This window comes from Dipodomys ordii, unplaced genomic scaffold (assembly GCF_000151885.1).
Source record: "Dipodomys ordii isolate 6190 unplaced genomic scaffold, Dord_2.0 Scaffold37, whole genome shotgun sequence".
Taxonomy (NCBI): Eukaryota; Metazoa; Chordata; class Mammalia; order Rodentia; family Heteromyidae; genus Dipodomys; species Dipodomys ordii.
In genome coordinates, this window is record NW_012267253.1 from 13,317,938 (window position 1) to 13,344,697 (window position 26,760).

The 26,760-nt window shown below is 39.5% G+C and overlaps 1 protein-coding gene and 1 pseudogene across 1 annotated transcript in view; one reads left to right on the top strand and one right to left on the bottom strand.

Moving 5' to 3' along the window:
• The window catches only part of Acyp2 (acylphosphatase 2, muscle type), a 119,407-nt gene that overhangs the window by 77,288 nt on the left and 15,359 nt on the right, over positions 1-26,760 (top strand). The window lies entirely within an intron of this gene.
• LOC105986788 lies at positions 9,410-10,486 on the bottom strand (annotated as a pseudogene).

Here is a 26,760-nt window from a genome sequence, read left to right on the forward strand (position 1 = left end):
CATGCACTTTGAATTCATCAAGGGATTGATCTACTGGTAAAATCAGAGCCTTCAGGATCTAATTGTCTCTAGATACATCTTCACATACCCATCCACAGGTGTGCTTTACTAATTTCTAATTAATCAAATCAAGTTAACCATCAAGACTAACCATCACAGAGGTGTACATCTGTTTCTACTTCATTGGATTTAACCATATTTCTAAGCAGTAGCTAAGTGCTACAAATGTAACTTGCAGCCTCCCTACCATGATAGGATCAAAACTCTAAAATTATAACTTAGGGCTATTTTGTCTACATCCCTGCCATTATGATTAATAAATTTACACACAAGGAGGTTGCTCCTTAGAAATTCACCAAATTAAGTTAGAAGACAAACAAGAGCACTGTGTGCAGGTCTCCTGCCAACGTCATTTTGGGTATAAGAATCTGACTGGAAATTTCTCTATGACTATTTTTCTCTTCTATTGTGATCTCTCTCTGAGATGTTTCCATTTTATTCTTCTTTTTCCATCAGTTCTGGAAGTTCCCATGTGCTGCTTGGCTGTGCATTCTTCTTCCAGTCTGCCATAACTGAAGAGCCAAGTTTATCGAAGGAGATTTCTAGACAGTGACATAATTTCATCCCCACCCAAAAGGACCTCTTTGCTATTTGCTCTTCCTGGATAAAGTGTACTGTCTTCCAAATGTTTGGTACATCTGGACTTAAAGTAGAATGCCCAACTGAGCCCTGAACACCACAAATTATGCATCAAATTGATGGTTTCTTTAGCAAGGTGATTTTAACCAGAAGCACATGGATCTTAAGTGCCATTGTATCTTACACTTTGGGGCCATATCTAGGTCTCAAAACAATAAATTATAATATGTGGTAATATTTAAATGGAAAAAACATTACATAAAACATAAATTACACATTAGTGCTATATTTCTGATTTGTGTTCATCCTTTGTCCTGACTTCCATGAATCAATACTGAAATTAGTAAATGCTGTATATATATATGTACACTAGGGAAGACTAGGCAAGTTATTATTTTAATACTTTTCTACTGCAAAAGAAAGGACAACAATGATGTCCATATGTAGTCCTGAGACCTGAATAAGATGTGGCTTTGAACTGGGGCTTTGCCACTGCGTGGCTAGGTGACTGGACATACAATGTAATCTCAGCTGAGTCTCCTCATCTGCCAAAGGGAGACTGGAATTCCTTATAGAGTTGTGTGAGAATTAAGAGAACAATACATTGTTCATTGAATCATGTTAGTGTTTAATAAGTCACTAGCACAATAGAAGGCCTCAATAAATGATAGCTATTATTAGAGGCTTTAATAAAGCCTGTTGTTTTTCTTTAACTTGTTCTTTTTTATTATTATTATTACTGGGGTTTGGATTCAGAGCCTCTCACTTGCTAAGCAGGCTCTATACCACTTGAGCCAATCTTCCTGTATCCTTTTCGTGTTGGTTATTTTTAGGATAGGGTCTCATTTTATACACAGGCCAGCTTAGAATATGATACTGTTTGTGGGTTCCTTTGTCACAGGGGTTCAAATTACAACCTCTGATCCTTACTGCACATGGGCCTGACATGTCCATTTGCATAGTACTTCCAGAATAGCTCCATTTCTCTATTTTTCACCGCAATGGGAGGGATAAACATAGAGTGAGGAAATTTCCAAAAAGAAATATACTCTTTACTGACTTAGGTACTGTAATCCTTCTGTACATAATTTTTTAAAGAAAATGTTTTATAAAAACAAAAATTTTGAGTGCAAAAAAATTTGTTTTTTTTAGAAAAATTTTAGCATTTGAATGTGGCATAGTAAATGATCTTAGAGTTTTTAAATATAGATTCCTAGTCTACTCAGAAATCTGAAATCTATGTCCTTGTTTGCTTTAATACTAGAATTTTACTTATTACTTAGCTAATTAGAAATGCATTTATTCCTTCACTAATTGGTACAACTTCATACTATTTAAAACAGGTTCCAAAGGCAGTCCAGACGTCTATAGCACAGGTTAAATGTAATGATAATCACAAGCTGTAAAATTCTATGTCCATTCCTGCTACTGCAACATTCCAGTCAAACTTATTGAAAGAACATAGAATGTTGAATCATCTTAGATGAGTGAACACAGGATTTCCATAAGGTTTCAGGTTCTTAAAAATCATTCTGGTCAAGTTAAAAACAAACTTTATTTTAAAAAGCAGAGTTGTTCAGTAGTGTGTGTGTATGTGTGTGTGTGTGTGTGTATGTGTATGTATGTGTGTGTGTGCATGTGGTTTTCTGTAGAATTTCTTATCTAGCTACTCTAGCCCTTGACCATTCTAACAAAATTAGTTTTAAAATATTCTGTAAATGGAATCATATAGTATGTAATCACTTGGATTTGTTTTGCTCTGTCTAATTTTTAGAGATTCATTGAAAATGTTCTATCAGTTGTTTATTACTTTTAATGGCTGAGTAATACTCCATCATATACTACATTTTAATCATTCACTCACTGAAGAAATTGTGTTAGTTCCAATTTCCAATATGAACATATGTTTGTAAGTTTTTATGTCATATTTTTTTTTAGGATAATGTCAATGGTGCAACTTCTGGATCTTACATTTAGGATTTTTGTTGGTTTTGAAATCTGTCACTCGACTGAAGGGCCTTCCGCAGTGGCAGTTCCCATTAGCAATACCAAAATGACTTAAATTTCTTCTCATTCCTGTAAGGGTTTGATGATGACATGATTATTTTGGCCATCTTGTTAGGTATGTAGTAGAATCACATTTTGGTTTCAATTTCTATTTCTCTAATGGTGATATTAGACATGTTTTTTTAATATTCTTTATCACTGTATTGTAAGTGTTTACGTTTTTCCTCATGTTTTGAAATTATTATCGGGATTTTTAATTGTTATACATTCTAGACATTAGTCCTTCATCACATGTGGTTGTCAAATATTTTCTATCAGTTTTCACTTTATATCTTCTCCATGGTATCTTTTTGTTGTTGTTGTAAGAAGTAATATGGTTTAAATTCATAGCTTTGCCCTTGATAGGCCAAGCACTTGACACTTTGAACCAAGACATTTTTTGCTTGCTAATTTCCAGATAAGGTGTAGTGTTTTTGGTCCAGGGCCAGTCCTCAAACCATGATCTTCCCTATCTACCTCTCCCATGTAGCTTCATTACAGGCTGGCTTTGAACTGTGATCCTTCTGTTTTCTGCCTCCCAAGTAGTTGGGATTACAAGCATGAGCCAGTACACCTGGCTTCACAGTATCTTTTGCAGAGGGAAATGTTTTCATTTTTATACTCAATTTACAAATCTTTTATAATTTATGCTGTTATGTAGACCCAAAAGATCCTCTTTACTATTTTTTAGAAGCTTTTATAGTTTTGCATTTTATATTTGTGAATCATACTGGGTGAATTTTCATTTCGACATGAAGTTTAGGCTAATGTTTATGTTCTGGTCTATAGGTGTTCTGTGCTGCAGCATCATCTGTTCAAAAGACTATTCCTCAGGACTGGGGCATGTAGCACAGTGGTAAAGAACATGCGTAGCATGCATCAAGCTTTGGGTTGAAACACCAGAATAAAAAATATTTTTAAAAGGCTGTTCTTCCAACATTATTTTGCCTTGGTATCAAAAGTTACTTGGCAGCCAGGCACCTGACTACTCAGGAGGCTGAGATCTGAGGATCACAATTTGAAGCCAGCCTGGACAGGAAAAGGTCTGAGATTCTTATCTACAATTAACTACAAAAAGCCAGAAGTGAGCTGTGGCTCAAGTGGTAGAGTACTAGTCTTGAGCATAAAAGCCCAGAATTCAAGCCCCAGGACTGAGACAAACAAAAAAAATCCATTGGCAAAATTTGTATGATTCTATATTGAAACTTTCCAGATTGTTCTGCTCTACTGCTGATGTCAGTCTTGACTACCATAGCTAAACATGAATTGTAATTAGGTAGACGGATTCCTCAAACTTTGTCTTTTTCAAAATTGATTTGGCTATTATAATCCCTTTATATTTCTATATCATTATGGTTTCTGTCTCCTCAAAATTCCTATAGTGAAGCCTTACCCCCCTCCAATGAAAAGGTTTTTTTGAGATAGACATTTAAAAGATTATTAGGTTAGGCACATTGGTGCACACTTGTAATCATAGCATTTATATGTTCAGAGCAGGGGGATCACAACAATGAGCTATACAGTATGACCCTGCCTCCTGAAATGTAATTTTCATTGTTATTGTAGTGGTGATAATCAAAGGGGTTACAGTTATGAGTCAGGTAAGAGTACAATTCTCTTTGAACCATGTCGCCCCTTCCCCCTCTGTTTTCCCTCCTGGCCCCACCCACAAGATGTACAGCTCATTTCCAAAAGTGTCCGGTGTGTACCACTGTTGTATCTGTTCACTCTTTGTTCTATCTTTTCTGTGTCCCTTTTTACCTTCCCAAAGACAAACAGGAACAAAAGGAAAGGAAAACAAAACCAGTAACAACAGCAACTAAAAAAAAATTTGTTTCGAAGTCAGGGAAGGTGTCTCAGTGGTAGAGTGCTTGCCTTGCATGTATGAAGCCCTGGGTTCCATTCCTCAGCACCGCATAAGCAGAAAAAGCTGAAAGTGGCGCTGTGGCTCAAGTAGTAGAATGCTAACCTTGAGCTGAAAAGCTGAGGGACAGCGCCCAGGCCCAGAGTTCAGCCCCCACAACTGGCAAAAAAATAAACAAACAAAAAAAACTTGTTTCCTTTTCTTGGAGTACATTTCATAAAATTTTATAGGATCATATGCACATAGCTATTGAACTTTTGTGATGCGCTCCTATGCATATCTACCTATGGCCTCAATGTGTGAATGTCTAGAGACCTATGTAATTTATGTCCCTGTGTGTGTGTGTGTGTGTGTTTTGTGTGTGTGTGTGTGTGTGTGTGTGTGTGTTGATCATTCAGTTTTTTTACTTGTAGATTTTAAGGCACATTCTAGCTACCACAAATGAGGGAAACCATGGGACCTATGTTTCTTTGGATCTGGCTTACTTCACTTAATATAATTTTTTCCAAGTCTTTCTAGTTCCTTACAAATGGTACAGTATCATTCTTTTAATGGATGAGTAGAATTCCATTGTGTATATATACATTTTCTTGATTCATTCATCCACTGAAGAGGTATCTTGGTTGATTCCATATCTTGGCTATGCTGCAATGAACATGGTTGTGCTGGTTGTTTTAGTGTGGCCTTATTTATGGTCATTTGGGTAAATGCCTAGGAATAGAATTGCTGGTCAGAGGAGAGCTCTATGATTAGTCTTTTGAGGAACATCCATACTACTTTCTAGAGTGGCTGAAAAAGTTTTCATTCCCACCACCAGTGTAGTAGAGTTCCCTTTTGGCTGCTTCCCACCAGCATCTGTTGTTAGTTTTCTGATAATGGCCATTCTAACTGAGGTGATGTGGAATTTCAAGGATGTTTTGATTTACATTTATTTTATGGCCAGAGATGTTAAACACTTTTCACATGTCTATTGACCATTCTTACTTCTTCTGAGAAGTCTCTTTTTAGTCTTTAGCCCATTTATTGATTGGGTTCTTGAATTTTTGGCAGTTTTGGGGGGTTCATTTTGGGGGCTCTAAGTATATTTTAGATATGAGGTCCTTCTCTGATATATAGCTGGTAAAAATCTTCTCCCTGACATGTAATTTTCTTTGGGCCTGAAATGTAATTTTAAATGGTCACTTTCTAGTATATAGGTCTAAAAAATGGATTGCCTTTCATCTTTCTTTGCTTATTACAGTGTAATATACAGAAAGTGTTTCTCAAGTCTACAACTCAACAGATATCAAGTTGAACACACCCATGTATCAACACACAAAACATCATTAGCCCTTTATAATCCAACCAAATATTTCTGTCTCTTGATACCTTTAATCCCAAAGATAAGTGTTGGGAGTCATTCTCCTCATATCCCATGCTTCTGAACATCTTGTGAGTACAAGCACTAATTGGTCCGTTCAGAATATCCTTCCAGAAATCCTGTGGAATAAGGGACATGCTTACCTACTGGCTAGTATAAGATAAGCAGGCATGCTTACTGTCCAATATAAAATACTACAATTCCTTAAATTCGGGGCTCCTTTCCTATAATACAACCTTGTGTGTGAGCAGGTGTCATCTGGCTTTCTTCATGTTTCCTGTTGAGAATGATAGCTAATGAAACTAGTGTGAAGACTGACATTACCAATTAAGTTATAAGGTTAAAGAACTTCTGACTAGGAAGCCTAACTGCTCTGCAAGTAGGGTAAACCTCAAACCCTTCATTGTTCTGGGTAGGATAGTTTTACCTGTTTTTAAACTTCACATCTTCATATCACCTACTTTAGTACTTCTTTTCCTACACCCAGCATCTATTTTGAGATACTCTTAATTCATATAGACATAGTTATTTCTAACAGCAAACCATGTGTGACTATTTTTTTTTCTACTACTGATAGATATTGGGGCAGCTTCCAGGATTTAATAATAAAATTATATTTAAAATTAAAACCTAAGCTGGGTGCCAATAACTCATACCTATAATCCTTGCTTCTTAGGAAGATGAAGTCAAGCCCCAGGACCAGCACCAAAAGAAAAAAAATTTTAAACTTGTATTCATGTATTTATATTTTTATTTTTGTTGTTTGTGGGACTTGAACTCAGGGCCTAGGTGCTGTTCTTGAGCTCTTTTGCTCAAGGCTAATGTTGAGCTAAAGCCCAACTTCCAGTTTTCTTGGAGATAAGAGTCTCACAGACTTTGCTGCCTGGGCTGCCCTTGAACCTCAATCCTCAGATCTCAGACTACTGACCAGCTAGGATTACAGGTGTGAGCCACCAGCATCCAGTTTACTCAGGTGTTTTTTTAGGAGATTAAACCTAGGGCCTCACACTTGCTAGGTAAGCACCCTCCCACTTAGGACATGTCATGAACCTTTGTATTTTGCAGCAGTTGGCCTTGAATTTGTGATCCTTCTGGAACATTTCTAAATTTACAGAGTTTGTCCTTGAATTTATGATCCTCTGCCTCTGCCTCTCTCCCGCTAGCATGAAAGCCTCCTGGTTTCTCTGTATACATCTCTTGTTATTTTCCATCATTTTGGTTTGTTTTGTCTTTTGAAGAGTGGCATGCTTTTATTTTTACCATCATCCATATAAAGACAAATACAGCAATTTACGAAGAACAATCTCACACATATTTATGCTATTTAGGAAAGAGACATGTCAGTTATTAAGCTGTTATCAGGGCAAACAATCAAATAAGACAACGAGGGCCACATTTTTTTATAGAATATTTTCCCACAAAACAACAATTTCCTTTCTTCAGGGTCTGACAAGTTATTCAAATAAAAATTTTTGGGATGCATTTTTAACAAAACAATACAAAATGAAACTTATAAATATTCATTTGTCTTTAAACTGTACAGAAAAGTTCTGACATTCTTCCAAATGTTCCCAACTAAAAGCAAGCAAAAATCAGTATAGCTCAATCTTCCCAGTGAGCAAAACAGAAAATAGGATTTTGCTATAGCTAGTGAAATTAGGAGCACAGTATTAATACTCCACATAAATAAAACACATGAAAACAAGAAAATGAAGACATCCGAAGATAGTTTGTATTTCTCCAAAGAATTCTTCTCTAGGCAACATATTTAACAGTACAATCACCTTTATCTCTCCTATCCCAATCCTCAGAAACCTGTTCTCCTTCTGCTCCCTCTCACAGAGTAACTACCTTCTTTCCAGGCTGTCAGTTAGCCCAGGGTACTTGTAGGCCCGGTTTTCCCCTGGCTCAGTTCTGCCTCACCTCTGGTCTTTCATTCAATTTTGCCTTAGGACTCCCACCACAATCTGTGTTTAGTTCTTCCAGAATCTCCAAACAGAAATCACTTTTCATCCCAATCTCGATGTGCAGCCCTTTAAACCTTAAGGCATTGTTAAGGAGATGAGTGGAAGGGCGAAGCTGGGAAGAAAGCAGTGTCCAATAAAAGCACTGTTATTTTATAGAACCAACCTTTCTTTGGAAATGACAAAGGGTGTCCATTTTCACTTTTTTTTTTTGGTTGTGCTGGTACTGGGACTTGGGGCGGGTCCCTGAGCTTTTCTGCTCAAAGCTAGCATGCTACCACTTGAGTCATAACTTTACTTCCAGTTTCTTTTCTGCCTGAGCTGGCTTCAAATCTTGATCCTCAGATCTTAGCTTCCTGAATAGCTAGGATTACAAACAGCCACCAACACTCAGCCACATGTGTCTGAGGTAGTTTTTTTTTTTTTAGAGACAGGAAAGAAATATGAGAGGCACACATATAGGGGTGGGTAGGTTAAAAATATAGAGACAGGGCTGGGAAGGTGGCTCAGTGGTAGAGCACTTGTCTTACATGCATGAGGCCCTGGTTTCGATTCCTCAGCACCACAGAAGCAAAAAGAAAAAAGCCGGAAGTGGTGCTGTGGCTCAAGTGGTAGAGCGCTAGCCTTGAGCTGAAGAGCTGAGGGACAGCGTCCAGGCCCAGAGTTCAGGCCCCACGACCGGACCCAAAAATATATATAGAGAGAGAGAGATTGAAGATAAAGTATATACTCACCCTGGCATGAGTGGTACCTAATAATTCTAAAGTTGAGGGAGACAAAGTTTCCTAGATTTTGTATTAATCCATTGGTTGGGAGAAAGTCTGATTCTTGTCAAGGACATAAGAATAAGATCTAACTTTTATTATTTACCAGTAGTCAGTAAGGTTTCTGGATAATGAAGGTAGTTGTGGTACTAGAAAGAAATTGAGAAGTCTTTTGGGAGAGAATAGAAAAGTCTTTTCTGTGCACTGGTCCATCACCACTTCTGGAAATCCTTGTTAACCAGAAGTCAGAAAGTAGCCTAGAACTTGATCATCATCCAGCACACAGCAGCCCAAGATGATGGGATAGCCAGTAGCAAGCAGCAATAGGTGACCAGAGGAACAGGTGAAACACAATGGCGTCACATGAATCACGTAGGCCACTTGACTTCACTAATACCCACCAATCATAATGTAGGGAAGGATGAATAAAATAGACTACCAGGCAGAGCTAGAAATCCAGTGGTTAGTAGCCAGACAAGAACAGTTGGTAACAGAGTCCAGATAGTGCAGACAAAGACAGCACTTGGCTGAGAAAAGTGTGAACTGTGACCAGGCATCATGTGATGTTAATGTACACTAGTATGAAAACCATGTGGAAATGTATCACAGCCATGAAAATCTCATCTTGCAGCTGAAAGAATAAAGTCAAAAAGAAACAGTATAGAAAGTCAGCATAAAAAAAGCTAAAGGGTTACCAATGGCTGCTATTCTATCATAGGTCCAGCATGAGGTGGTAAGGAATCTTTTATGAGATTAATGTCAAGGGTAAAGCTTAACCTGACTGGGACCCAAAGAACCTGGGGATCTCCACTGGCTCTGTGATCTGGTGAAGTGTGGCTAGATGGTCCCCTTCAGGCAACAGGTATATTGCAGTGGATTTGGCCAAATGTCTTTTTTTTTTTAATTTTAATTTTTATTTTATGTGAACATACTGTACAGAGGGGTTACAATTACATGGGCAAGATAATGAGTACATTTCTTATCAAGCATTGGAGCCTCCTCCTTTGTTTACCCTTCACATCCCTTCCCAGCCTCCCCCTGCCTCCCACCCAATCCCCCCCCCCCACCAAAGTTGTAAAGTTCGTTTTCAACATGACAACTTGTACTTCTCATAGTTGCAACGGGTCCACCTGTATCCTTAAATAACTTGTTTTTCCCCTTCCCCTCCACAAATTATACCAACATCAAATACAGTGAAAGCAGGGGTTATACTGTGGGGGAGGGACATACAAAGCAATAATCTTATAAATGTGTTAGAAACAAATGCATGAAAGAAAAAAAACATTTAAATACATATCTAAGGGTTCATTTTCCTAACATCACATTATCTGACCTTTTCCAAATGTCTTTTTTTAATTATCTCAGCAATCCTGTCACACTCTGGATGGCTGTGGTCTGAAGAAGCTTCAGGTGACATTTTGGTTCTCATGAGTGGCATACTGGGGCCCATAACCTGAATGCCGTATGATCGGAGTGGAAAGAGAGATCACTGGGTCAGAAGATCTGACCTCGTATTCCTTGATAATCAGCTTGTTTTTGAAGAAAGGGCTTCTCCGAAAGTAGAGTTTGCACATGCAACTTGTCCTAGCATTCCTGAGATCCTTCCACTCCAGATTGGTTAGGCATCTTAACATCTCTGCATCTAGTCCCTGATCACCCGGGACAGTTGTGGGTGGTTCTGAAGAGCGGTGACCCAGAAGCCAGGGGTGTTCTGGATGGTGTGGTTCCTGCGCTCCAGGTAATATTGATGGAAGGGTCCAAACTTGTGCTGCATCTGGAGGAGGGCCCGGTCAGCCTGAGCATGTGCTGCGTCCAGGGGCTCATGTGGGGGGTCACGCTCTGGGGCCATCTCAGGGCCGTGCTGTCCCCGCCCCCTCCTCCATCCCTCAGGTTTTCTGCACAACTTTCCTTTCTCCATCTGCTGGCTTCTCGGTGGCCCCGTTCACGGCCACCACAGAGACCATCTTCTCAGATTTTATGTCCTGGGCCATGGCTGCGACCTTTGCCCTCGAAGGGTCGAAGCGTGCGCCACCGACCATTCGACCCCCTGTGTCTCAGCCTCGCGGGACTCACCGCCGTCCCGCCGGGCGAGTTCACTCGGGACCTGTCCATCTTTTCACGGTAACCTCCAATGGAGGTGCGGTAGGATGACTTCCGCTTATGTCCAGCGAGTGGGGAACCCTTCATGTTTTCTGCTTCGCTGGATAGCTTCTTTTATCTGATAGTTGTGGACTCTTTCATACTGATTTTTAGGAGTCCTTCCTGTGCAGTTGTAAACTTGCCTTGTGAAACAGGTGTGTTGTCCCACTTTGTCAGTTGCTTTCCCACCCTCTTAATGGTGTCTTTGAGGAACAGAAGTTTTTACTTCTTACTGTATTGCAATTTAGCATTCCCTCATTTAAGTTAGTGCTTTTTAATGCCCTGTTTAGGACATCTTACCTCTTCAGAAACTTTTGTATCTACTATCCATCTGTAACCAAATAATGTGATAAGATCATGATTTTTTCCACATGAATACACAACTAATCCAGCAGTAGGTATTGAAAAGGCATGTGTAGATTTCTGAAATATTTTCATGTAAAGTGCCATATGTTATTATCCAGATTTAGTCAGATGGCCTTGCCATCTTCAGCCGGGCAGGAAGGCATAATCCTCCTGAGCCTGCCAGAAAGCAAAGTATTCGGTGAGCACAGCTAACACTCACTGGAGAATATGTACAAAAGGCCAGCAGAGTTTGGGGGAAGCTAGTGATGATAGAAAGTTATGTTGATTGATAATAAGATGCAGAAGCAACTGTTCTAGAAGGATAGAATTTGAAGTAGACAACAGAATTCAGATGCCAAGTAGGCATTATGATTTTGGAACTTCAAGGTGGTTTGGGATAAGGATATACATTGTGTATTAATTCACATATATGGCATTTTGAAGCCAAATGACAGGATAAAATTACTATGGAAATTGGTAAACTGAGGCTTGCAGCCTCCAAAATTACAAGGTCAAGAACAAAGGAGATTGAGGAGAGTCCTGGGAGGTGGGAGGAAAGCCAAGAAAGTATAATATGCTAGAAGCCAAATGTTGAAAGGATACCAGCTGTGTCATGTTTTGCTTTTAGGTCAATGAGGATAAGGTCAGAAAATTGCCCGTTGTATTTTAAAACAGAAGAATGACTGATGACTCCACACGAGCTTTTAAGTGACATATGGGAGTTCGAAATGGGTTTTAAAAAGAATGGGTAGAACGTATTTAGATGGTGAATATTGACAGTTCCTTTGAATAATTTTGTTCCAAACAGAAACAAAGAAATGAGGTCATGACTTGAGATGGAGTTGTCAGCTGGACTGTCAGTGGAGTTGTCATGAGACAGCTTGGATCTCATGGATTTAAGAAAAAATAGTATGGGAGAAGTAGAAACAGGAAGCACATACCATCAGTTTGAGGAATTTTTCTTCAAAGAAATTGGATGAGAGCTGATTGGAAACACAGGTCAAAGAAAACATTTCAAAATAGGAGAAAAGCAAGTTTACATTTGATGTGAATGATCTAATGGGAGCAAAATATGACAAGTTGATCTCTGGTGATAGGAAGGCAAAGTGTGAGGATGTGTGTGCTGATGGGTTGATAGAAATGATGGAAGGATCCATGTAATTCTCTTGGTGGCTTCAGTATTTTCAGTGAAATAAAAAGATTGTCTAGTTAGCAAGAGGGTAGGGCAAAGGGATGAAGAGACTAAGGAGAGAGAAGAAAGTATGAAATAGAAATCCAAAGAGTAGAAGAGTGACTGGACAATGACATAATGTATGACAGTCAGACATCATTAAGGCCATGAATTTGAATAAGGTCTATCGGCATGGTTGTGAATTTTCCTGCAGTCACATCCAGCTTACAGGGGCAGCATGAGAGAGTAAATTTGGATTGTCAGAGCTGAAACAAGAAGGGCGAGAGTATGATAACATAATGGATCTTAGAATTTAAGCTGAAGAAGGTGGGGACAGAATCAGTGGATTGGAAATCAATGGATTGGAAAACCTGGGGTGTTCCAAGGTTGCCAAGGTAAAATACCAGGGAGAATAATCTAGAAGGATGAGGACAGTGATCTGAGTATACACTACAGATGATTGATCGGAATCCTACTACTTATCCATACATGCTGGGCTCTAATGAGGTAGACTGAGAATAAGGTCAAACATCCTGTTTATTTATTTAGTTTTTGGTCGGTCATGGAGCCTGAATTCTGGGCCTGAGTGCTGTCCCTCAGCTCTTCAGCCCAAGGCAAGCACTCTACCACTTGAGCCACAGTGCCACTTCTGATTTTCTAGTGGTTTATTGGAGATAAGAGTCTCACCGACTTTCCTACCTGGGCTGGCTTTGAACCGTGATCCTCAGATCACAGCCTCCTTATAGTAGCTAGGATTACAGGCGTGAGCCACCGGTGCCCAGCTCTCTTTATATATTTTTAAAAGAAGTAGCAATGAGCTGAGTGCCAGTGGCTAATGCCTGTAACCTTAGCTACTTTGGAGGCTGAGATCTGAGGATCTCGGTTCAAAGTGAGCCCAGGCAGGAAACTCTTGTGACTCTCATCTCCAATTAAGCACCAAAATAACTGGAAATGGAGCTGTGACTCAAAGTGAAAGCACACTAGTATTGTGCAAAAGAGCTCAGGTTCAGCACCCTATCCCTGAAATGAAGCCTCAGGACTGGTTCCAAATAAAATAAAAGGAGCAATAGGAAGTGATTTAAAAAAAAATCTCCAAAACACAAAGCCAACTGGAGAAAACTGAGCAAGGGACCGAGGAAGGAGGAACCTCTTGGGAAAAGTACAATTTACCTGCACTTAGAATTGTGAAGGGTTGAAAAGTCTCTGGAAAACAGAAGAGGCATGATGTTTTTAAAAGGGAAACTTGATGAAAGATGAGTGAGGAGAGTCTGAATTATGTAGTCTTGTTTTCCTTTGAGTCCTCAAGTACTGTTAGTTCCGACTGATTTTGAAATGGATTCCTCACATTTCTTTAAACACCCATATTGTTTTTTGGACTAGGCTGCCCCTTTACAAAGCTGAGAAACTCAAAACAATGTTCCTTTCTTAAAGACTGAAAAGAAGGTTAGTAGACAAGAGGAGAACTATACTATTAACTTCCTCTTTCCCATGGAAAGTCCATTAAACTGTGTTTGTAAAGGGAATGGCCAGAAAGAAGCTTTAAGTGTACTCTTTACAGCTGCACTCAGTCTCTGTTGCCTCTTAGAGCCTATACATATAGACAAGTGGGGGATAATATTTGAGTTGCCAGGGTATGGGTAATAATTTATCCTAGTTAATAATTATGACAATCATTTTCCACTAATATAGTGCTCATATACAGCAAATACATGTAACTGTCCCTGGGGAGTGGTAGACTGGCTCCAGCGTGGAAGAGCCAGATGGCAGGAGGGACCATATCAGCCATGCTTGTGACTGGACCTGTGTCTCTGCTGGAGCCCCAGGTCCCCACCTGGGAATGCAGTGCGACAGCAAAAGGGCACAGCCACTGTTAGGATTTTTATGTTATACTGGTCAAATACTAGTATTTATACTGGCCATTTATTTTAGAAGTGTTTGTGATTCATAAAATGAGAGTGAAGCAAAGACCAGGCATGATGGCTCACACTGGTAATGCTGGTTTCTCAGGAGGCTGAGATTGGGAGGACTATGGTTTGAGGCCAGCCCAGGTTTAAAACTCCATGAGATTTCATCTCAATAAAATGTGAGCATGTGGCACAGGCATAAATAGAAAGATCATCATCTACACTGGTGCTATCCCAGAAATAAAGCAAAAAAAAGTCTGGGGGCATGGCTCAAATGGTGGTAGAGTGCCTGCCAAGCAAGTGTGTGTGTGGTGGGGGGGATTTCAAGCCCCAGTACCACTTAAAAAAGTGAACAATTTAAATTTTAAAAATACAAAAACTAAATATAAATCTGGACTGTAAGGTTTTTTGTTTTGGTTTTTTTGTTTTGTTTTTTTAAAGCTCTGTGATATTGGTTCAGAATAAGGGTCAGGAAAAGCTGTGAAAGACATTTTGGGATAGTGGGAGAAATTGAGTGTAGACTGCCTGTTAGATTTTTAATAGAATTACATGAATTCTATATGAAAGGGAGATTGTGAGGAATGGAGCAAAGACAAGCAAATACAGTAAAATGTGTGTTGTGCACATGTGAGTATGTAGCCATTGAATCCTACTCTTCCTCTTATGTTTCTACAAATGTATGAAAATTTGTATAATAAAAATGTAAGTCAAAACATAAACACCACGGAGTCATGGCTTAAATGCGGACTGCCTGCCTAGCATGTGGAGGGCCCGAGTTTAAAAACACCAGTACTGCCCCAAAGAACAACAAATACTACGCACCACACACTTCTGATGGTGGTTGGATGATATGATTAGTAATGTGTTATAGGGATAATGGTAGCTGGGCATACTTATTTTTTGTTCCCATAATGCCACTCTTTCAAGAGAAGAAGAGGATGATATGGCAGCTTCCTACTCAAATGGTCCATGACCAGAAGCATGGCCTTACTTGGGAACTTGTGAGAACAGTAGAATTCTAGACCTCAGTGTTCCTGTTTCTGTAAGACCCCGTCTCAACCAGTAAAAAGTTAGGCATTGAAGCATGTGCCAGTATGTGGGAAGTTTCCATTACTGTACTGTATCACAGTCCCGGTCAGCCTGGGCATAAACAAGAGCTCCTCTTCAAAACACAGGGCAAAAAGTTAGGGCTGAAGGTGGCTCACATAGAATGCCTACCTAGTAACCTCAAGGTTCTGAATTCAAAAACCCCAATACTACAACCACCACCACACCAACAAAAAACCCAGACATACAGATAAGAAAATCGAGGAAAACAAATGCTAACTACCTTGCTCATGGAAAAATAACTAATAGCAAAATCAAGAAATGATCCAAGCAATCTAACTCAGAAGCTCTTCTTTTTAACTCTGAACGTTTTTCAATTTCCATTTCTCCATCCATCAGATAGAGCCAGTAATTCTTATCTTTCATGGTGGATATGACACATTAGAGGCTGAGCTAGGTAGAAGGGACACTGATCCTGTTTTTATCCGTTTCATTGTTGTCTGACTTGTTATAATGAACATGTATTATTCATGTATTTTTTAATCAAAGAAATGTTTTTTAAAGCCCCCTGTGAGTGTGCCTGGCATCTAGAGACATCCAATAAAGTCACTATTACCATGCCCGAAAACCAAGTCAGACTTTCCATTAGATTTAATAGGAATTCATCAGCTGCAGAAGCTTGGGTATAAAGGGAAGCAGTAGGCAGAGGAAAATCAGAGAAAGGCTTTTATTTTCAAGTGTGAAAACCTTGTACATCCTGAAGTAAGAGGCTGGAGGCACAGAAGGAGGCAGCAGAGCTGGGTGAGGATTCAGGCCAGGGGAATTACAACCAATGGAACAGGTTCCCAAGAAATTGAGAATTGAGGAAGGGAGGTACTAAAATCTCCCTGGATGACTTAAGTTATTTGGGGGATGGATCATAGTGGCTAATTATTGGTTGACAAGACCCATTTAATAAGTCCTATGAACAACAGGCCTCCCTGAGGGAATAAAAATATTGAGATCATTTTGGAAAATAAAAAAGGAATGAAAAGAACTCTGTGGCTTTATTTATCTACCTGGTCCTGAAGAATGTGAGAATAGGTTTTCTGAAGAGGAGCCAAGAGTTTATTTTTCCATTTGTAGGATATAAAAGTAAAAGGAGTATGGGCAAAAGAACATCTTTTCAAGTAGCTTCCCTTGGTGCAGGTCAGAGTCACAGCAAGAGGAGTTATTTCTGCAGCTGGGCTGACTTCCTGGAATGGGCTCTCACTTCAGAGGGTAAAATAGACTTGAAATACTGTGCTGTTTGGAAATTGGGCCTATTCATTCTAACTGCATCTGTCAGTAGCTACTGACATTCAAATCAATTCAAATCAAGTCCAAGTAATGCTTATCTGACTTACCAATTTCATTTGAAAAAAACTTCACCAAAACCTACACCCCCAGTTGCTGTTGTTGCCTATACAAAGCCTGTTTTCCTGCTGACCATGCTACCAACATTGAATTTCCCTGATCTTTTCAGTGGACATTCATTTTCATTTTTCAGAGTTTCAATATGGACTCTGTTACTTGGGATTTCATTATTTCACAGCCTTTAGGAGTCAAAATGATGTTGGTGGACTATTCAAATAATGAAATCAGGGTTGAATAAATGTCTTTTTCCTTTATCTTCCCGTGCTATAATTAAGGAACTTGATCTATTTGTTTATACATGATTCTGTTCTAAAAAGGATGTGTGATATCTTTAAGAAGGCAAGCCCAGGACAGCAGATAAGGGGATTTGCTTTTTTTTTTTTTGTAATTAAGGAGGAAAGGGGAAGACTAATTATGACACTGGCATCCAGATTGAGGTTCCATAGACAACAGTTGGCAAAATCGCACACACTCGGTGTGATGGCCTTCTTTTGCACCTTTGGGAGCACAGTGCTCTCTGTAAGGACTCACATAGGGAAAAGTGGCAACTCCCGGAAGCCATTTTGACATTTATATCTTGATTTCTTGTGTCTTAACTGTTTGCTCTCACATTTATGTGAGGCGTATACCAGGCGTTGCAGACCATAATGTTCAACAACTAGTACAACCCTTCTCTTCTTTTGTATCAGCTTCCTTCACCAAAGCATCCATGATTCAACTCTTCTGTGTCAGTAGTTTTCATTTTTCTCTTTTTCTGTGTGTACAGTACATACCATTGAAGTGGAATTATTATTGGACTCCCTTTGATTATATAATAGCATTTTTCCAGTTTTCATAATTATAATTTTAATGACATAACTGTAATTGGAGTTGTTGTAACTAATACTGAACCATTTTTCTCATGGAATTTTTTTTTTTTGCTATTGTGAATATCTTTCCAAGAATTTATGTATCTAATTTACTTGAATTTCTTTTTTTTTTTTTTTGGGTCCAGTCGTGGGGCCTGAACTCTGGGCCTGGGCGCTGTCCCTCAGCTCTTCAGCTCAAGGCTAGCGCTCTACCACTTGAGCCACGGCGCCACTTCAGGCTTTTTTCTTTTTGCTTATGTGGTGCTGAGGAATTGAACCCAGGGCCTCATGCATGCAAGGCAAGCTCTCTACCACTGAGCCACCTTCCCAGCCCGACTTTACTTGAATTTCTTTTTGTGTATATATTTATGTTCTCTGATCATTATCTTTTAAGGTCTCAATATGTTTTTAAGATTTTAGTAGATTATGTATTATTATTTAGTAGATTATTATTATTTCTTTTTTTGGGGGGGGTCCGGTCATGGGGCCTGAACTCTGGGCCTGGGCGCTGTTCCTCAGCTCTTCAGCTCAAGGCTAGCGCTCTACCACTTGAGCCACAGTGCCACTTCCAGCTTTTTTCTTTTTGCTTATGTGGTGCTGAGGAATCGAACCCAGGGCCTCATGCATGCAAGGCAAGCGCTCTACCACTGAGCCACCTTCCCAGCCCCTATTTATTATTATTTATATCTTTGGCCTTAACTTGTTCCCAGCCTCTCAGGTAGCTAGGATTGTAGTTGTGAACTATCATGCCCAGCTTGATCTTCTTTATAAACTGAAGGTCTAAGACACTTCTGCATTGAGCAAGTCAATCAGCACTATATTTCCAACAACATGCTCATTTTGTGTCGCTGTGTCTCATTTAAGTAATTTTTAGAATATTTCAAACTTCATTGTTATTATGATCAGCGGTCTTTGATGTTGCTATTCTACTATTATAAAATATCTAAGTGGCTCATGCCTGTAATCCTAGCTACTCAGGTGGCAGAGATCTGAGGATCACAGTTCAAAGCCAGCCTAGGAAGGAAACTCCATGTTACCTCCAATAAGCACAAAAAAAGCTGAAAGTAGGGATGTGGTTCAAGTGATAGAACAATAGCCTGAGCAGAAAAAGTTTAAGGACAGTGCCCAGGCCCTGAGTTCAAGCCCTAGGACCAGCATTAAAAAAAAGAAAGAAAGAAAAAAATCAGAGTTGAAGTTCAGCATAGGTTTCCCGGGCTAAGCACACAAAGAAGCAGTAAGAAACAGAATGCTGAATTGCCTAATGGGTTAAGTCTTGTAGGTTTACTACTCTCGGTGAGTTACATGACCTCAAACTTGCCCAGTGGACTGTTAGGAACTAGGGAAGGACCTAGCAGCAGATTCACTTCACATTCATTCTTATGTTGAACATGTACTTTCCATTTCCCTGTTCTGTAACTGTAAGGGAAACAGCCTTGCATTCTCATTATACTTGCTTCCTGTGAGGTCTCCATAAGTTAAGTAATTTGTTCAAGATACTCCAATTGTGAATGGTGGAGGAAGCGACATGCTTGATTGTCAGTATGCTTTCCATTCTGCCATGATGTCCATCCCAACAATGTGACCTCACCTGTAACTTCCTCACTCACATGTAAAAGAATGAAATAATATGACCCCATTTGACAGGTTGATTCTGTTGTTAACTATGCATTATAACATCTTATCTTTCTCCACATTGTACTCCTCACAAATTTTTGAGACACTTAGATGGCTTTGCATATCACCAGTGCTTGGTAAGCATTTGTTGATGTAGAATGAGTAAATGATCCAAGAAAACACAAATCTTAATGTTTTTCTCCCAGTGTTAGAATATAACAGTTTGCAGTCTCCAAACAGTTTCATTATTTTACATTTCAACATGGAATCTTCTACAAAAATGGATTGGTCATGGGCCAGAAGACAATTAATGTGAAGTCTGCCAAGATTCCTCTGAAAAGAATAAAGACTTGGGGCCAGGGAAGCAGGAAGTAGGAAGGACCCAGGTGGGAACTGTGGTAGGTAGACTTTTCTCTAGTAACAATGTTTGGGTTATTTTTATCTTTGTGCTGCTGTTATAGCAACAGTATGACAAAACGGTGACTATTCAGTTTTAATAAAGCCTGTCCAAACCCAGCTTTAAGAGTGATTAACTGTTGTGTGCAGCATGCCTTAACATGTTTTGTTTTGGCACATGACAGAGAACTAAATCTTATGTTCCTAGCATTAATTTAAACATAGTGTTTTAAATGCACTGAGAAAATTCAGTCCAATACTAGTCCATTTTTAATAAAGTGTTCTTTATGCCAGAAAATGCATTGGAATGTACTCAGCCTCCAGTAGGCATAGAAAATATAGGTTTTGTAATTACTGTTTTTTTGAGCTAAAAAACTCATCAAAGTCACTAGTCACTGAATAATTCTAAGCAGATATCTACCCTCTATTTTATCATGAAAGGGCCTAAGGAGAGAAATCTGCACAACAAATGGTTACAACAGTTATTTTTGGAATTAAAAACAGGAATTTGCAGCATGCACAAGTGTCTGGTTTTGCCTCTTGTTTTACAAAGATAGGCGACACATTGAGACCATTAAATTATTGTTCTCTAAAGCTAAAGAAAAATCTGGGAAAATTAAACTTTTCTTACTGAAATGCTCTTAACTTTGGGATATCAAAATGCTGTACTGAGTTTCTATATAAGAGGATGCTTAGAGCAAGAGGGATAAGGCGCTGATGCTGAGTGAGAGGAGGCATTGCATAAACCAGGAGCATTTCCTTCAGCATAGACACGAAGGGGTTGCTGCCATCACAGCCCCAGGTCTGTACTTCCACATTCAGGGTGCTTTTCATATCATTTAACTAAATCGAGCTCAGCCTGACAAAATCACACACACACACACACACACACACACACACACACACATACAATTGGCTTTACTTGCAAAAAAAAAATCTATTATATCCTAATAGGATTAGCAGTATGGTCCAAGAATATGAAAAGTAAATTAAAAAGTAATTAAACCTGAGTATAACATATTCATAATGTAGATCATTTTTATATTTTCAGTGTTACTTGAGGTTACCAAAGGAAGTACAGGACTCAGCTATTCAAAATGCCATGGCAACCTGAACTGAGGTGGGCCTGAATTCTCAAGATGGTGTTTCAGGCTGCCTGACAGTACTTTACAGTTCTGTGTAAAATGGGATATGAAAAAAAGAATCTTCTCACCTAAATAATGTTGCTCTCCTTAAATGCTCCAATAAAATTCATTTTGACCTTGAATAGCATGGCTGTAATCTGTATTTATTCAAGTTGGATTTTGTGTTAAGTCTTTAGACTTTATGAGTTCAACTATATTCTGTCAAAGAGCCAGAACAATGCGAATCTTTTCCAGTAACAGCTGGCTATTTGGATTCATTATTATCTCTTGTCTCACTCTCTTACCCCAAACATAGCAAAGTGAGGTTTGGCAGTTAAATTGCTGTCCAAGGTGAAAATGTCATGTATATTTTCAACCGTTTTTACTTTTGAAAGATTAGCACCACTTACCTATCACTAGATTCTGATATTAGGTCAAGAAGGAACCTAGTTTTTAACCTTTTTGCTGAGTCATGGAATAAATTAAAGATGGAGAATACCAAGTACAGAGAAATGATGGAGCACGTTTATAGAATTGAGTAGATTAAACTCAGATTGAATTAGAATTGACTTGTTCTTATCAACGATTCATATTCTATCAAGGTTTAGGATTCAGAAGAGCACATGGCTAAGGAAGGTCTGGGTGGGTAGAGGCACAGGGGTAGTGGCAGTAGATAGGGTACAATCAAGTGAGCAAACTCTGGAGGAGTATATGTATGTGAACTTTCACGCTAAAACTGAGTTTAGATGAAATCATTCTGAGTAGATAGAGACTGGGTAGACAGGAGATTCAGCCTAGAGATTACCAAAAGCATTGAACAAAATTAGGGACTCCTACAACAAAGGATTCCAGGATACCTAGAACGCAGTTATAATTAACCTGTCATTACAGCTCACAAGTAAAGATCTAATTTCCCTTTCCTAACAATGGGATATATTTTCATGCATTGGATGTCAGAGAACTCTACTTAATTCAGTTTGATTCCATCTAGGGTTTTGGTTCATTTTCTCCACTGTTTAAAGAATTAAAGGGCAGAAAGTGATTAGAACAGACAAAGCAGATTTATTTGAAAGCTAAAGAACAGCAGAGGGGACTCCTGTGCAAGGAGGGGCGGGGGAACGGGAGACCATAATCTCTTCTCTCTGATTGGTTGAGGGGTGGACATCCACAGGCCCCAGGCCACAGCTACAAAGGGTTCATGCGTTGAGGAGCCCAATGGGAACAAGATGGTGTTTGTTGCTGCATCATTCCTCTTACCCTGTTGGAGCTGGTCCCAGCTGCCATTTATCCCTAACTACCTTGCCCAGGAGGTCTAACTTCTCTCAGGTTCATCAAGTGCATATGATATATGAATTAAGTCGATGGCGCTAGCCCAGTACATGTGTCTAGTGGGTATAATAGAGGATGTAAATGCCTGAACAGGGTAAGCTATGTACATTATTAGCTTGCTTGATGACAGGACAGGTAAGGACAGGCCAGCTTTGAGTTCCAGACAAAATTGAGATGGGTATGATTTCCCATGGCCCTGGAACTAGAATAGCAGAGACACATGACAAAAATCATCAGAGAACGGGTGGGTGAAACCCTGGGCTCCATTTTCTTTATAAATATGAAGTAATTCCAGGCTCTGGTATTATGAAGTAAAACTAAAAAGCAGAAATCAGAACGTTATTCTCATAAATAAAAGTTCCAACTCCTGGTGAGAAGACCAGGAGGGCAATTTTGATGGAAAGGCCATTTTCTGAGGAGTTAAATATAGATTGTAGAAACATAAATCCCAGATGTCTATGGAAAATGCTTTACTAAGTTCTACTTTTTTCCTATTACACAAATTAAATTAAATCTATTTGAACAAGAGGCATAAAAATAGTAATTATTCCCTACCAGCTAATTATTTTCTTCTTTAGGATGAATGAATTATAACAGAAACAACACAATTATCAAGCTCCCTTACTGCTTATTTTCATTTATGTTTACTAATTTATATCCTGTGTCCTTCCAGAAAAGAGCTGAAGTGATTTTGCTTCATATTTAGTGCATACTTTATTACTCGGGAGACCTCAGCTCTCCTAGAAATGAAATGTCTGTTAATTTAGTATTTTGCTTCAAAACCTTTTTACTTAAGTAGTAAATTAAAATCTCCTATGAAGGGCTGGGCATGCTAGCACACTCCTGTAATCCTAGCTACTTGGAAGACAGAGATTGAAAGGCTGTGATCTGAGCAAAAAGTTAGTCTGACACAATCTCAACCACAAACTGGGTATCATGGTTAGCATCTGTAATCTCAGCTATGTAGAAGGCATAAATGGAATTGTGGTCTGAGGTCAGCCTGAGCAAAAAGTACAAAATCTATTAGAAAAATAACTAAAATAAGGACTGGGGGCCTGTCTCACATGGTAGTGTCTGCCTAATCAGTGTATGGTCCTGAGTTCAAATCCTGTGTCTTCTTCCTCAGCCTTCTACTGTGGTGCTTCTAGGCCTTCTATATGATGAGACTTAGTCAGTTCCCAAAATTACATGTCTTAATGTTGTCACACTGGCAATGAAGCTTCAACATATAAACTCTGGAGGGCTCATTCCTTAGCAGGTAGGGTCTAATTCCCTCCTCTTGAATCGACTCCTAATAGATAGAATATGTTTGAAGTGTTGCAGAGCAAATGCTATATTAGAGTAGGCAATAAAGCTCCTGTCTATAGTTTGTACCCGTCCCTCCTCCTCCCGCCCGGCTTTCTGTCTCTTTCATATTTGAACTGAAGGCCTCACAAATGATAGAGCTGATTCATGCCTCCAGCCCTGCTTTTTTGCTGTTTATTTAGACTTTCTTGTTCTGGATGGCTTTGAACCATGATCCTCCAGGCCTCAGCCTCCTAAGTAGCTAGGATTATGTGTTAGCTACTGGCACATGGCTTGATTGTCAGACCTTTGTGTGATTGAGCCTTGCTGTGCAGAGATTTGCTTTCCCTGTTAGCTCAGCCTGAACTGCAGACTTGAAGAAGCAATGGTGTTTTAAACCTCTCATTTACTGGCAGTTTGAACAGCTTCCATAGCAACAGGAACCTTGCCTAGTAAGCACAGGGGCTGATGATATTCGCTGCTCTCTTGATTGTCTTATGACAAGAACATTATGACCTTTTATCTCCTTCCTTTGTGGCTAGTTCTCTCAATGTCTGGGTATCATTGTTGCAGTGGCCTGCTCCTCCTGTAGCCTCTGGTCAGAAAGGGCTTCTTTTTCTTCCCCTTTCTTGAATCTAGGGAACATATCAGAAATACTGCCTTTCAAAACTGAATCAGACAAAATCACCTCCACCGAAGCCAATTGCTTGAGGATGTGGCTTGTAAATATGGTATGGTAATTATTTTACCACTATCCTAGAAACCACCTGCAATCCTTTTTTATCTTTCTTGTTACTGACCCCCTTTGGTTATAGGATGATAGCAACTTGGTTATAGGATGATAGCTTGTCATTTGTCTATGCTTTATCAACTGTTCTCAGTATAGTTTTCTTTATGAAAGGCACAGCATTTGCAAGTCACTCAATAGGCACATTGTTTAAATTTTTTGTTACTAAGGTAACTCCATTTTGGATAGGAGCACATTTATTAGAATTTAGCAATATCTGTATTATACAGCTTGTAAAAATTAACTGATATTAGGTAGCTATATGTTTTTCCTCACCTGTTTATTCTATTTTTAAGAGAAAGGAAATAAGTTGGCATGTGTTTAAGAGTACAAAAGGGAAAACATTTTGAAAAGAGGACTGAAATTGGTGAACATTTAATACTTTGTTGCTGAAAAACATTGACCATATTATTAAAGCACCATTTATAGGTGACCTCTTAGGAACTGAAGCACCACTGTAACATTCTTACCCCCTGTCATGAGTTCCCTGCTTAAACCCATGCTTGGGTTTAAGGATAAAACACTCAGGTTTAAACATAAAATCCCCAGTACTGAGGATTAAACCCAGGGCCTTGGGTATGCAAGGCAAGCTGTCCACTACTGATTTATATACCCAGAGCCCTTTTTTATTTTTATTTTTGGACTAGCCTGGAAATGCTGTCTGTTCTCAAATTTTTGATCCTCCTGCATCAGCCTCCCAAATAATTGAGATTATAAGTATATGTTACCATGCCTAGCTAAAAATTGAGAATCTTAATAATAATGAGCTGGATGTGATAGCATACATCTTTAATTTCAACACTCCAGAGACTGAGGCTGGAGAATTGAAGAGTCAAGGCCAACCTTGGCTACCTAGTGAGTTCCAGGCCAGCCTAGGTTACTTAGTGAGACCTTGTCTCACTAAGTTGTGAAAGATAAGCCATTTCCCCAACTCCCATGAAGAAGGGTTTCACTTGGGGCACTGGTGGCTCACGCCTGTAATCCTAGCTACTCGGGAGACTGAGGTCTGAGGATCACAGTTCAAAGCCAGCTTGGGCAGGAAAGTCCATGAGACTCTTACCTCCAATTAACCACCAGAAAACTGCAAGTGGTGCTATGGTTCAAGTGGTAGCACGCTCACCTTGATCTGAAGAGCTCACAAACAGCACCCAGGACCAGAGTTCAAGCCCCACGACTGACCCCCCCCATAAAAAGGTTTTCACTATTTTTTTCCATTGAATATGTAAAGGTATTCTGTACATTCCCATCTTCAATGTCAACAATATGTAGCACAATATGCTTTGTCACAGACATTTTCCTTAAAACACTCTTCTTTATAAAATTTAATTTTTGCTGCTTCTTTATCAGCATTCAGTCACCCTGTTTTCCCAGAGATCTTGTGCCATTGGCTGTTTTTCCATTCTGTCTTTGAACTGTTCTTTTGATTCGGTTTGTGCACAGATTACTTTCAAAGGAACTGTCGGGGAGACACATCCTGAATTCCTCTCCGGAGCTGTGCGGGCGCTGCTCCTCCGGGCCAGACTCGGTCGGTGTCTGCAACAGTGGGGCAACAGCCTCTCATGGAGGCACGCAAGCTCGTCGCTGCCCCAGACCGGCTGTGGTTGAAGCTCTTAGTTGGGGAATTCATGGCCATAACAGGATGGCAGCCACAGACACTTATTTTTATGGGCACAGACTGCTGTATGCTTAGCTTTAATGGGGAACAAAAAGTCTCCTGTAAAGTCAGCAGAAAGCAAAATTTGGTAAATAAATCTGTCCTTATACTTTTCGTGATTAAAAAACCATCAAAGAAATAGTATCAGCAAGGGAGAAAGAAAGGACAGTTTTATATATCTATATCTCACTTTGTCCCCTGCAGAATTTGAAGTGATTATAAGAATATGCAGCACTACAATAAGAGAATAGATATTTTAAAAAGAAAAGGGATGAAAACAGTGGTGAGGACATAAAATAGAGCCAGGAAGGAAGCTTTAAAAAATGCTTACAATAGGGACTTTCTCTATGGTGGATTGTAGTTTGGATCTAAACCATGTAGAAGTCCTCTTATCAGCTAATGGCATCCCCTACAAACTGAATTTTCTTATGAGCATTTTTTTAGGTAGAGGGAAAAGAGAGGGTGAAGGATGAAAATCAAGGGGTGCCTGGACAACTCGTTTTTCATTTGGCTTCCTGTGGGAGTTGATTTGAACACATCTGACATAGAGAGCATCCTGGACTGTGTGTCTTCAATGCAGTCTTCCTTCCATATTATGCTTCTGAGACAAGACACTCGTAAATATTGGAAAGCATTGAATTAAAAAGACAGTCTAGGCTGGATAGACTTGCCAAGAACAGACCCCCAAAGATGTATAAAGCTGCTTTCTTACTGTCTGAGGATTCAAAAGATTTATCTATTCTTGCTGTCCTCATCTATTCTCTTCCCTCTAGCTCCTAAAGCCATTCGAATCAGACTCCTACCTTAACACATGGCAGGAGCACTTCTTGCTTCAGTCCCTGAAACACTTTCTAGTTCATGTTCTACTTGTGTCCCAGCAGCATTAAAAGTGAACTGGGCTCTTAAAATTCTCAGTGTCCTGGGTTCTCCTAATACCCAATTGGGGGTAAGATTGCCCCCCTCTGTGATCATTCTGCTTCACCACTGCTGCCCTTTGGGATTCTATTCCAATACTGAAAATTCTAGATTCACACACACACACACACACACACACACACACACACACACACACACACACACACACAC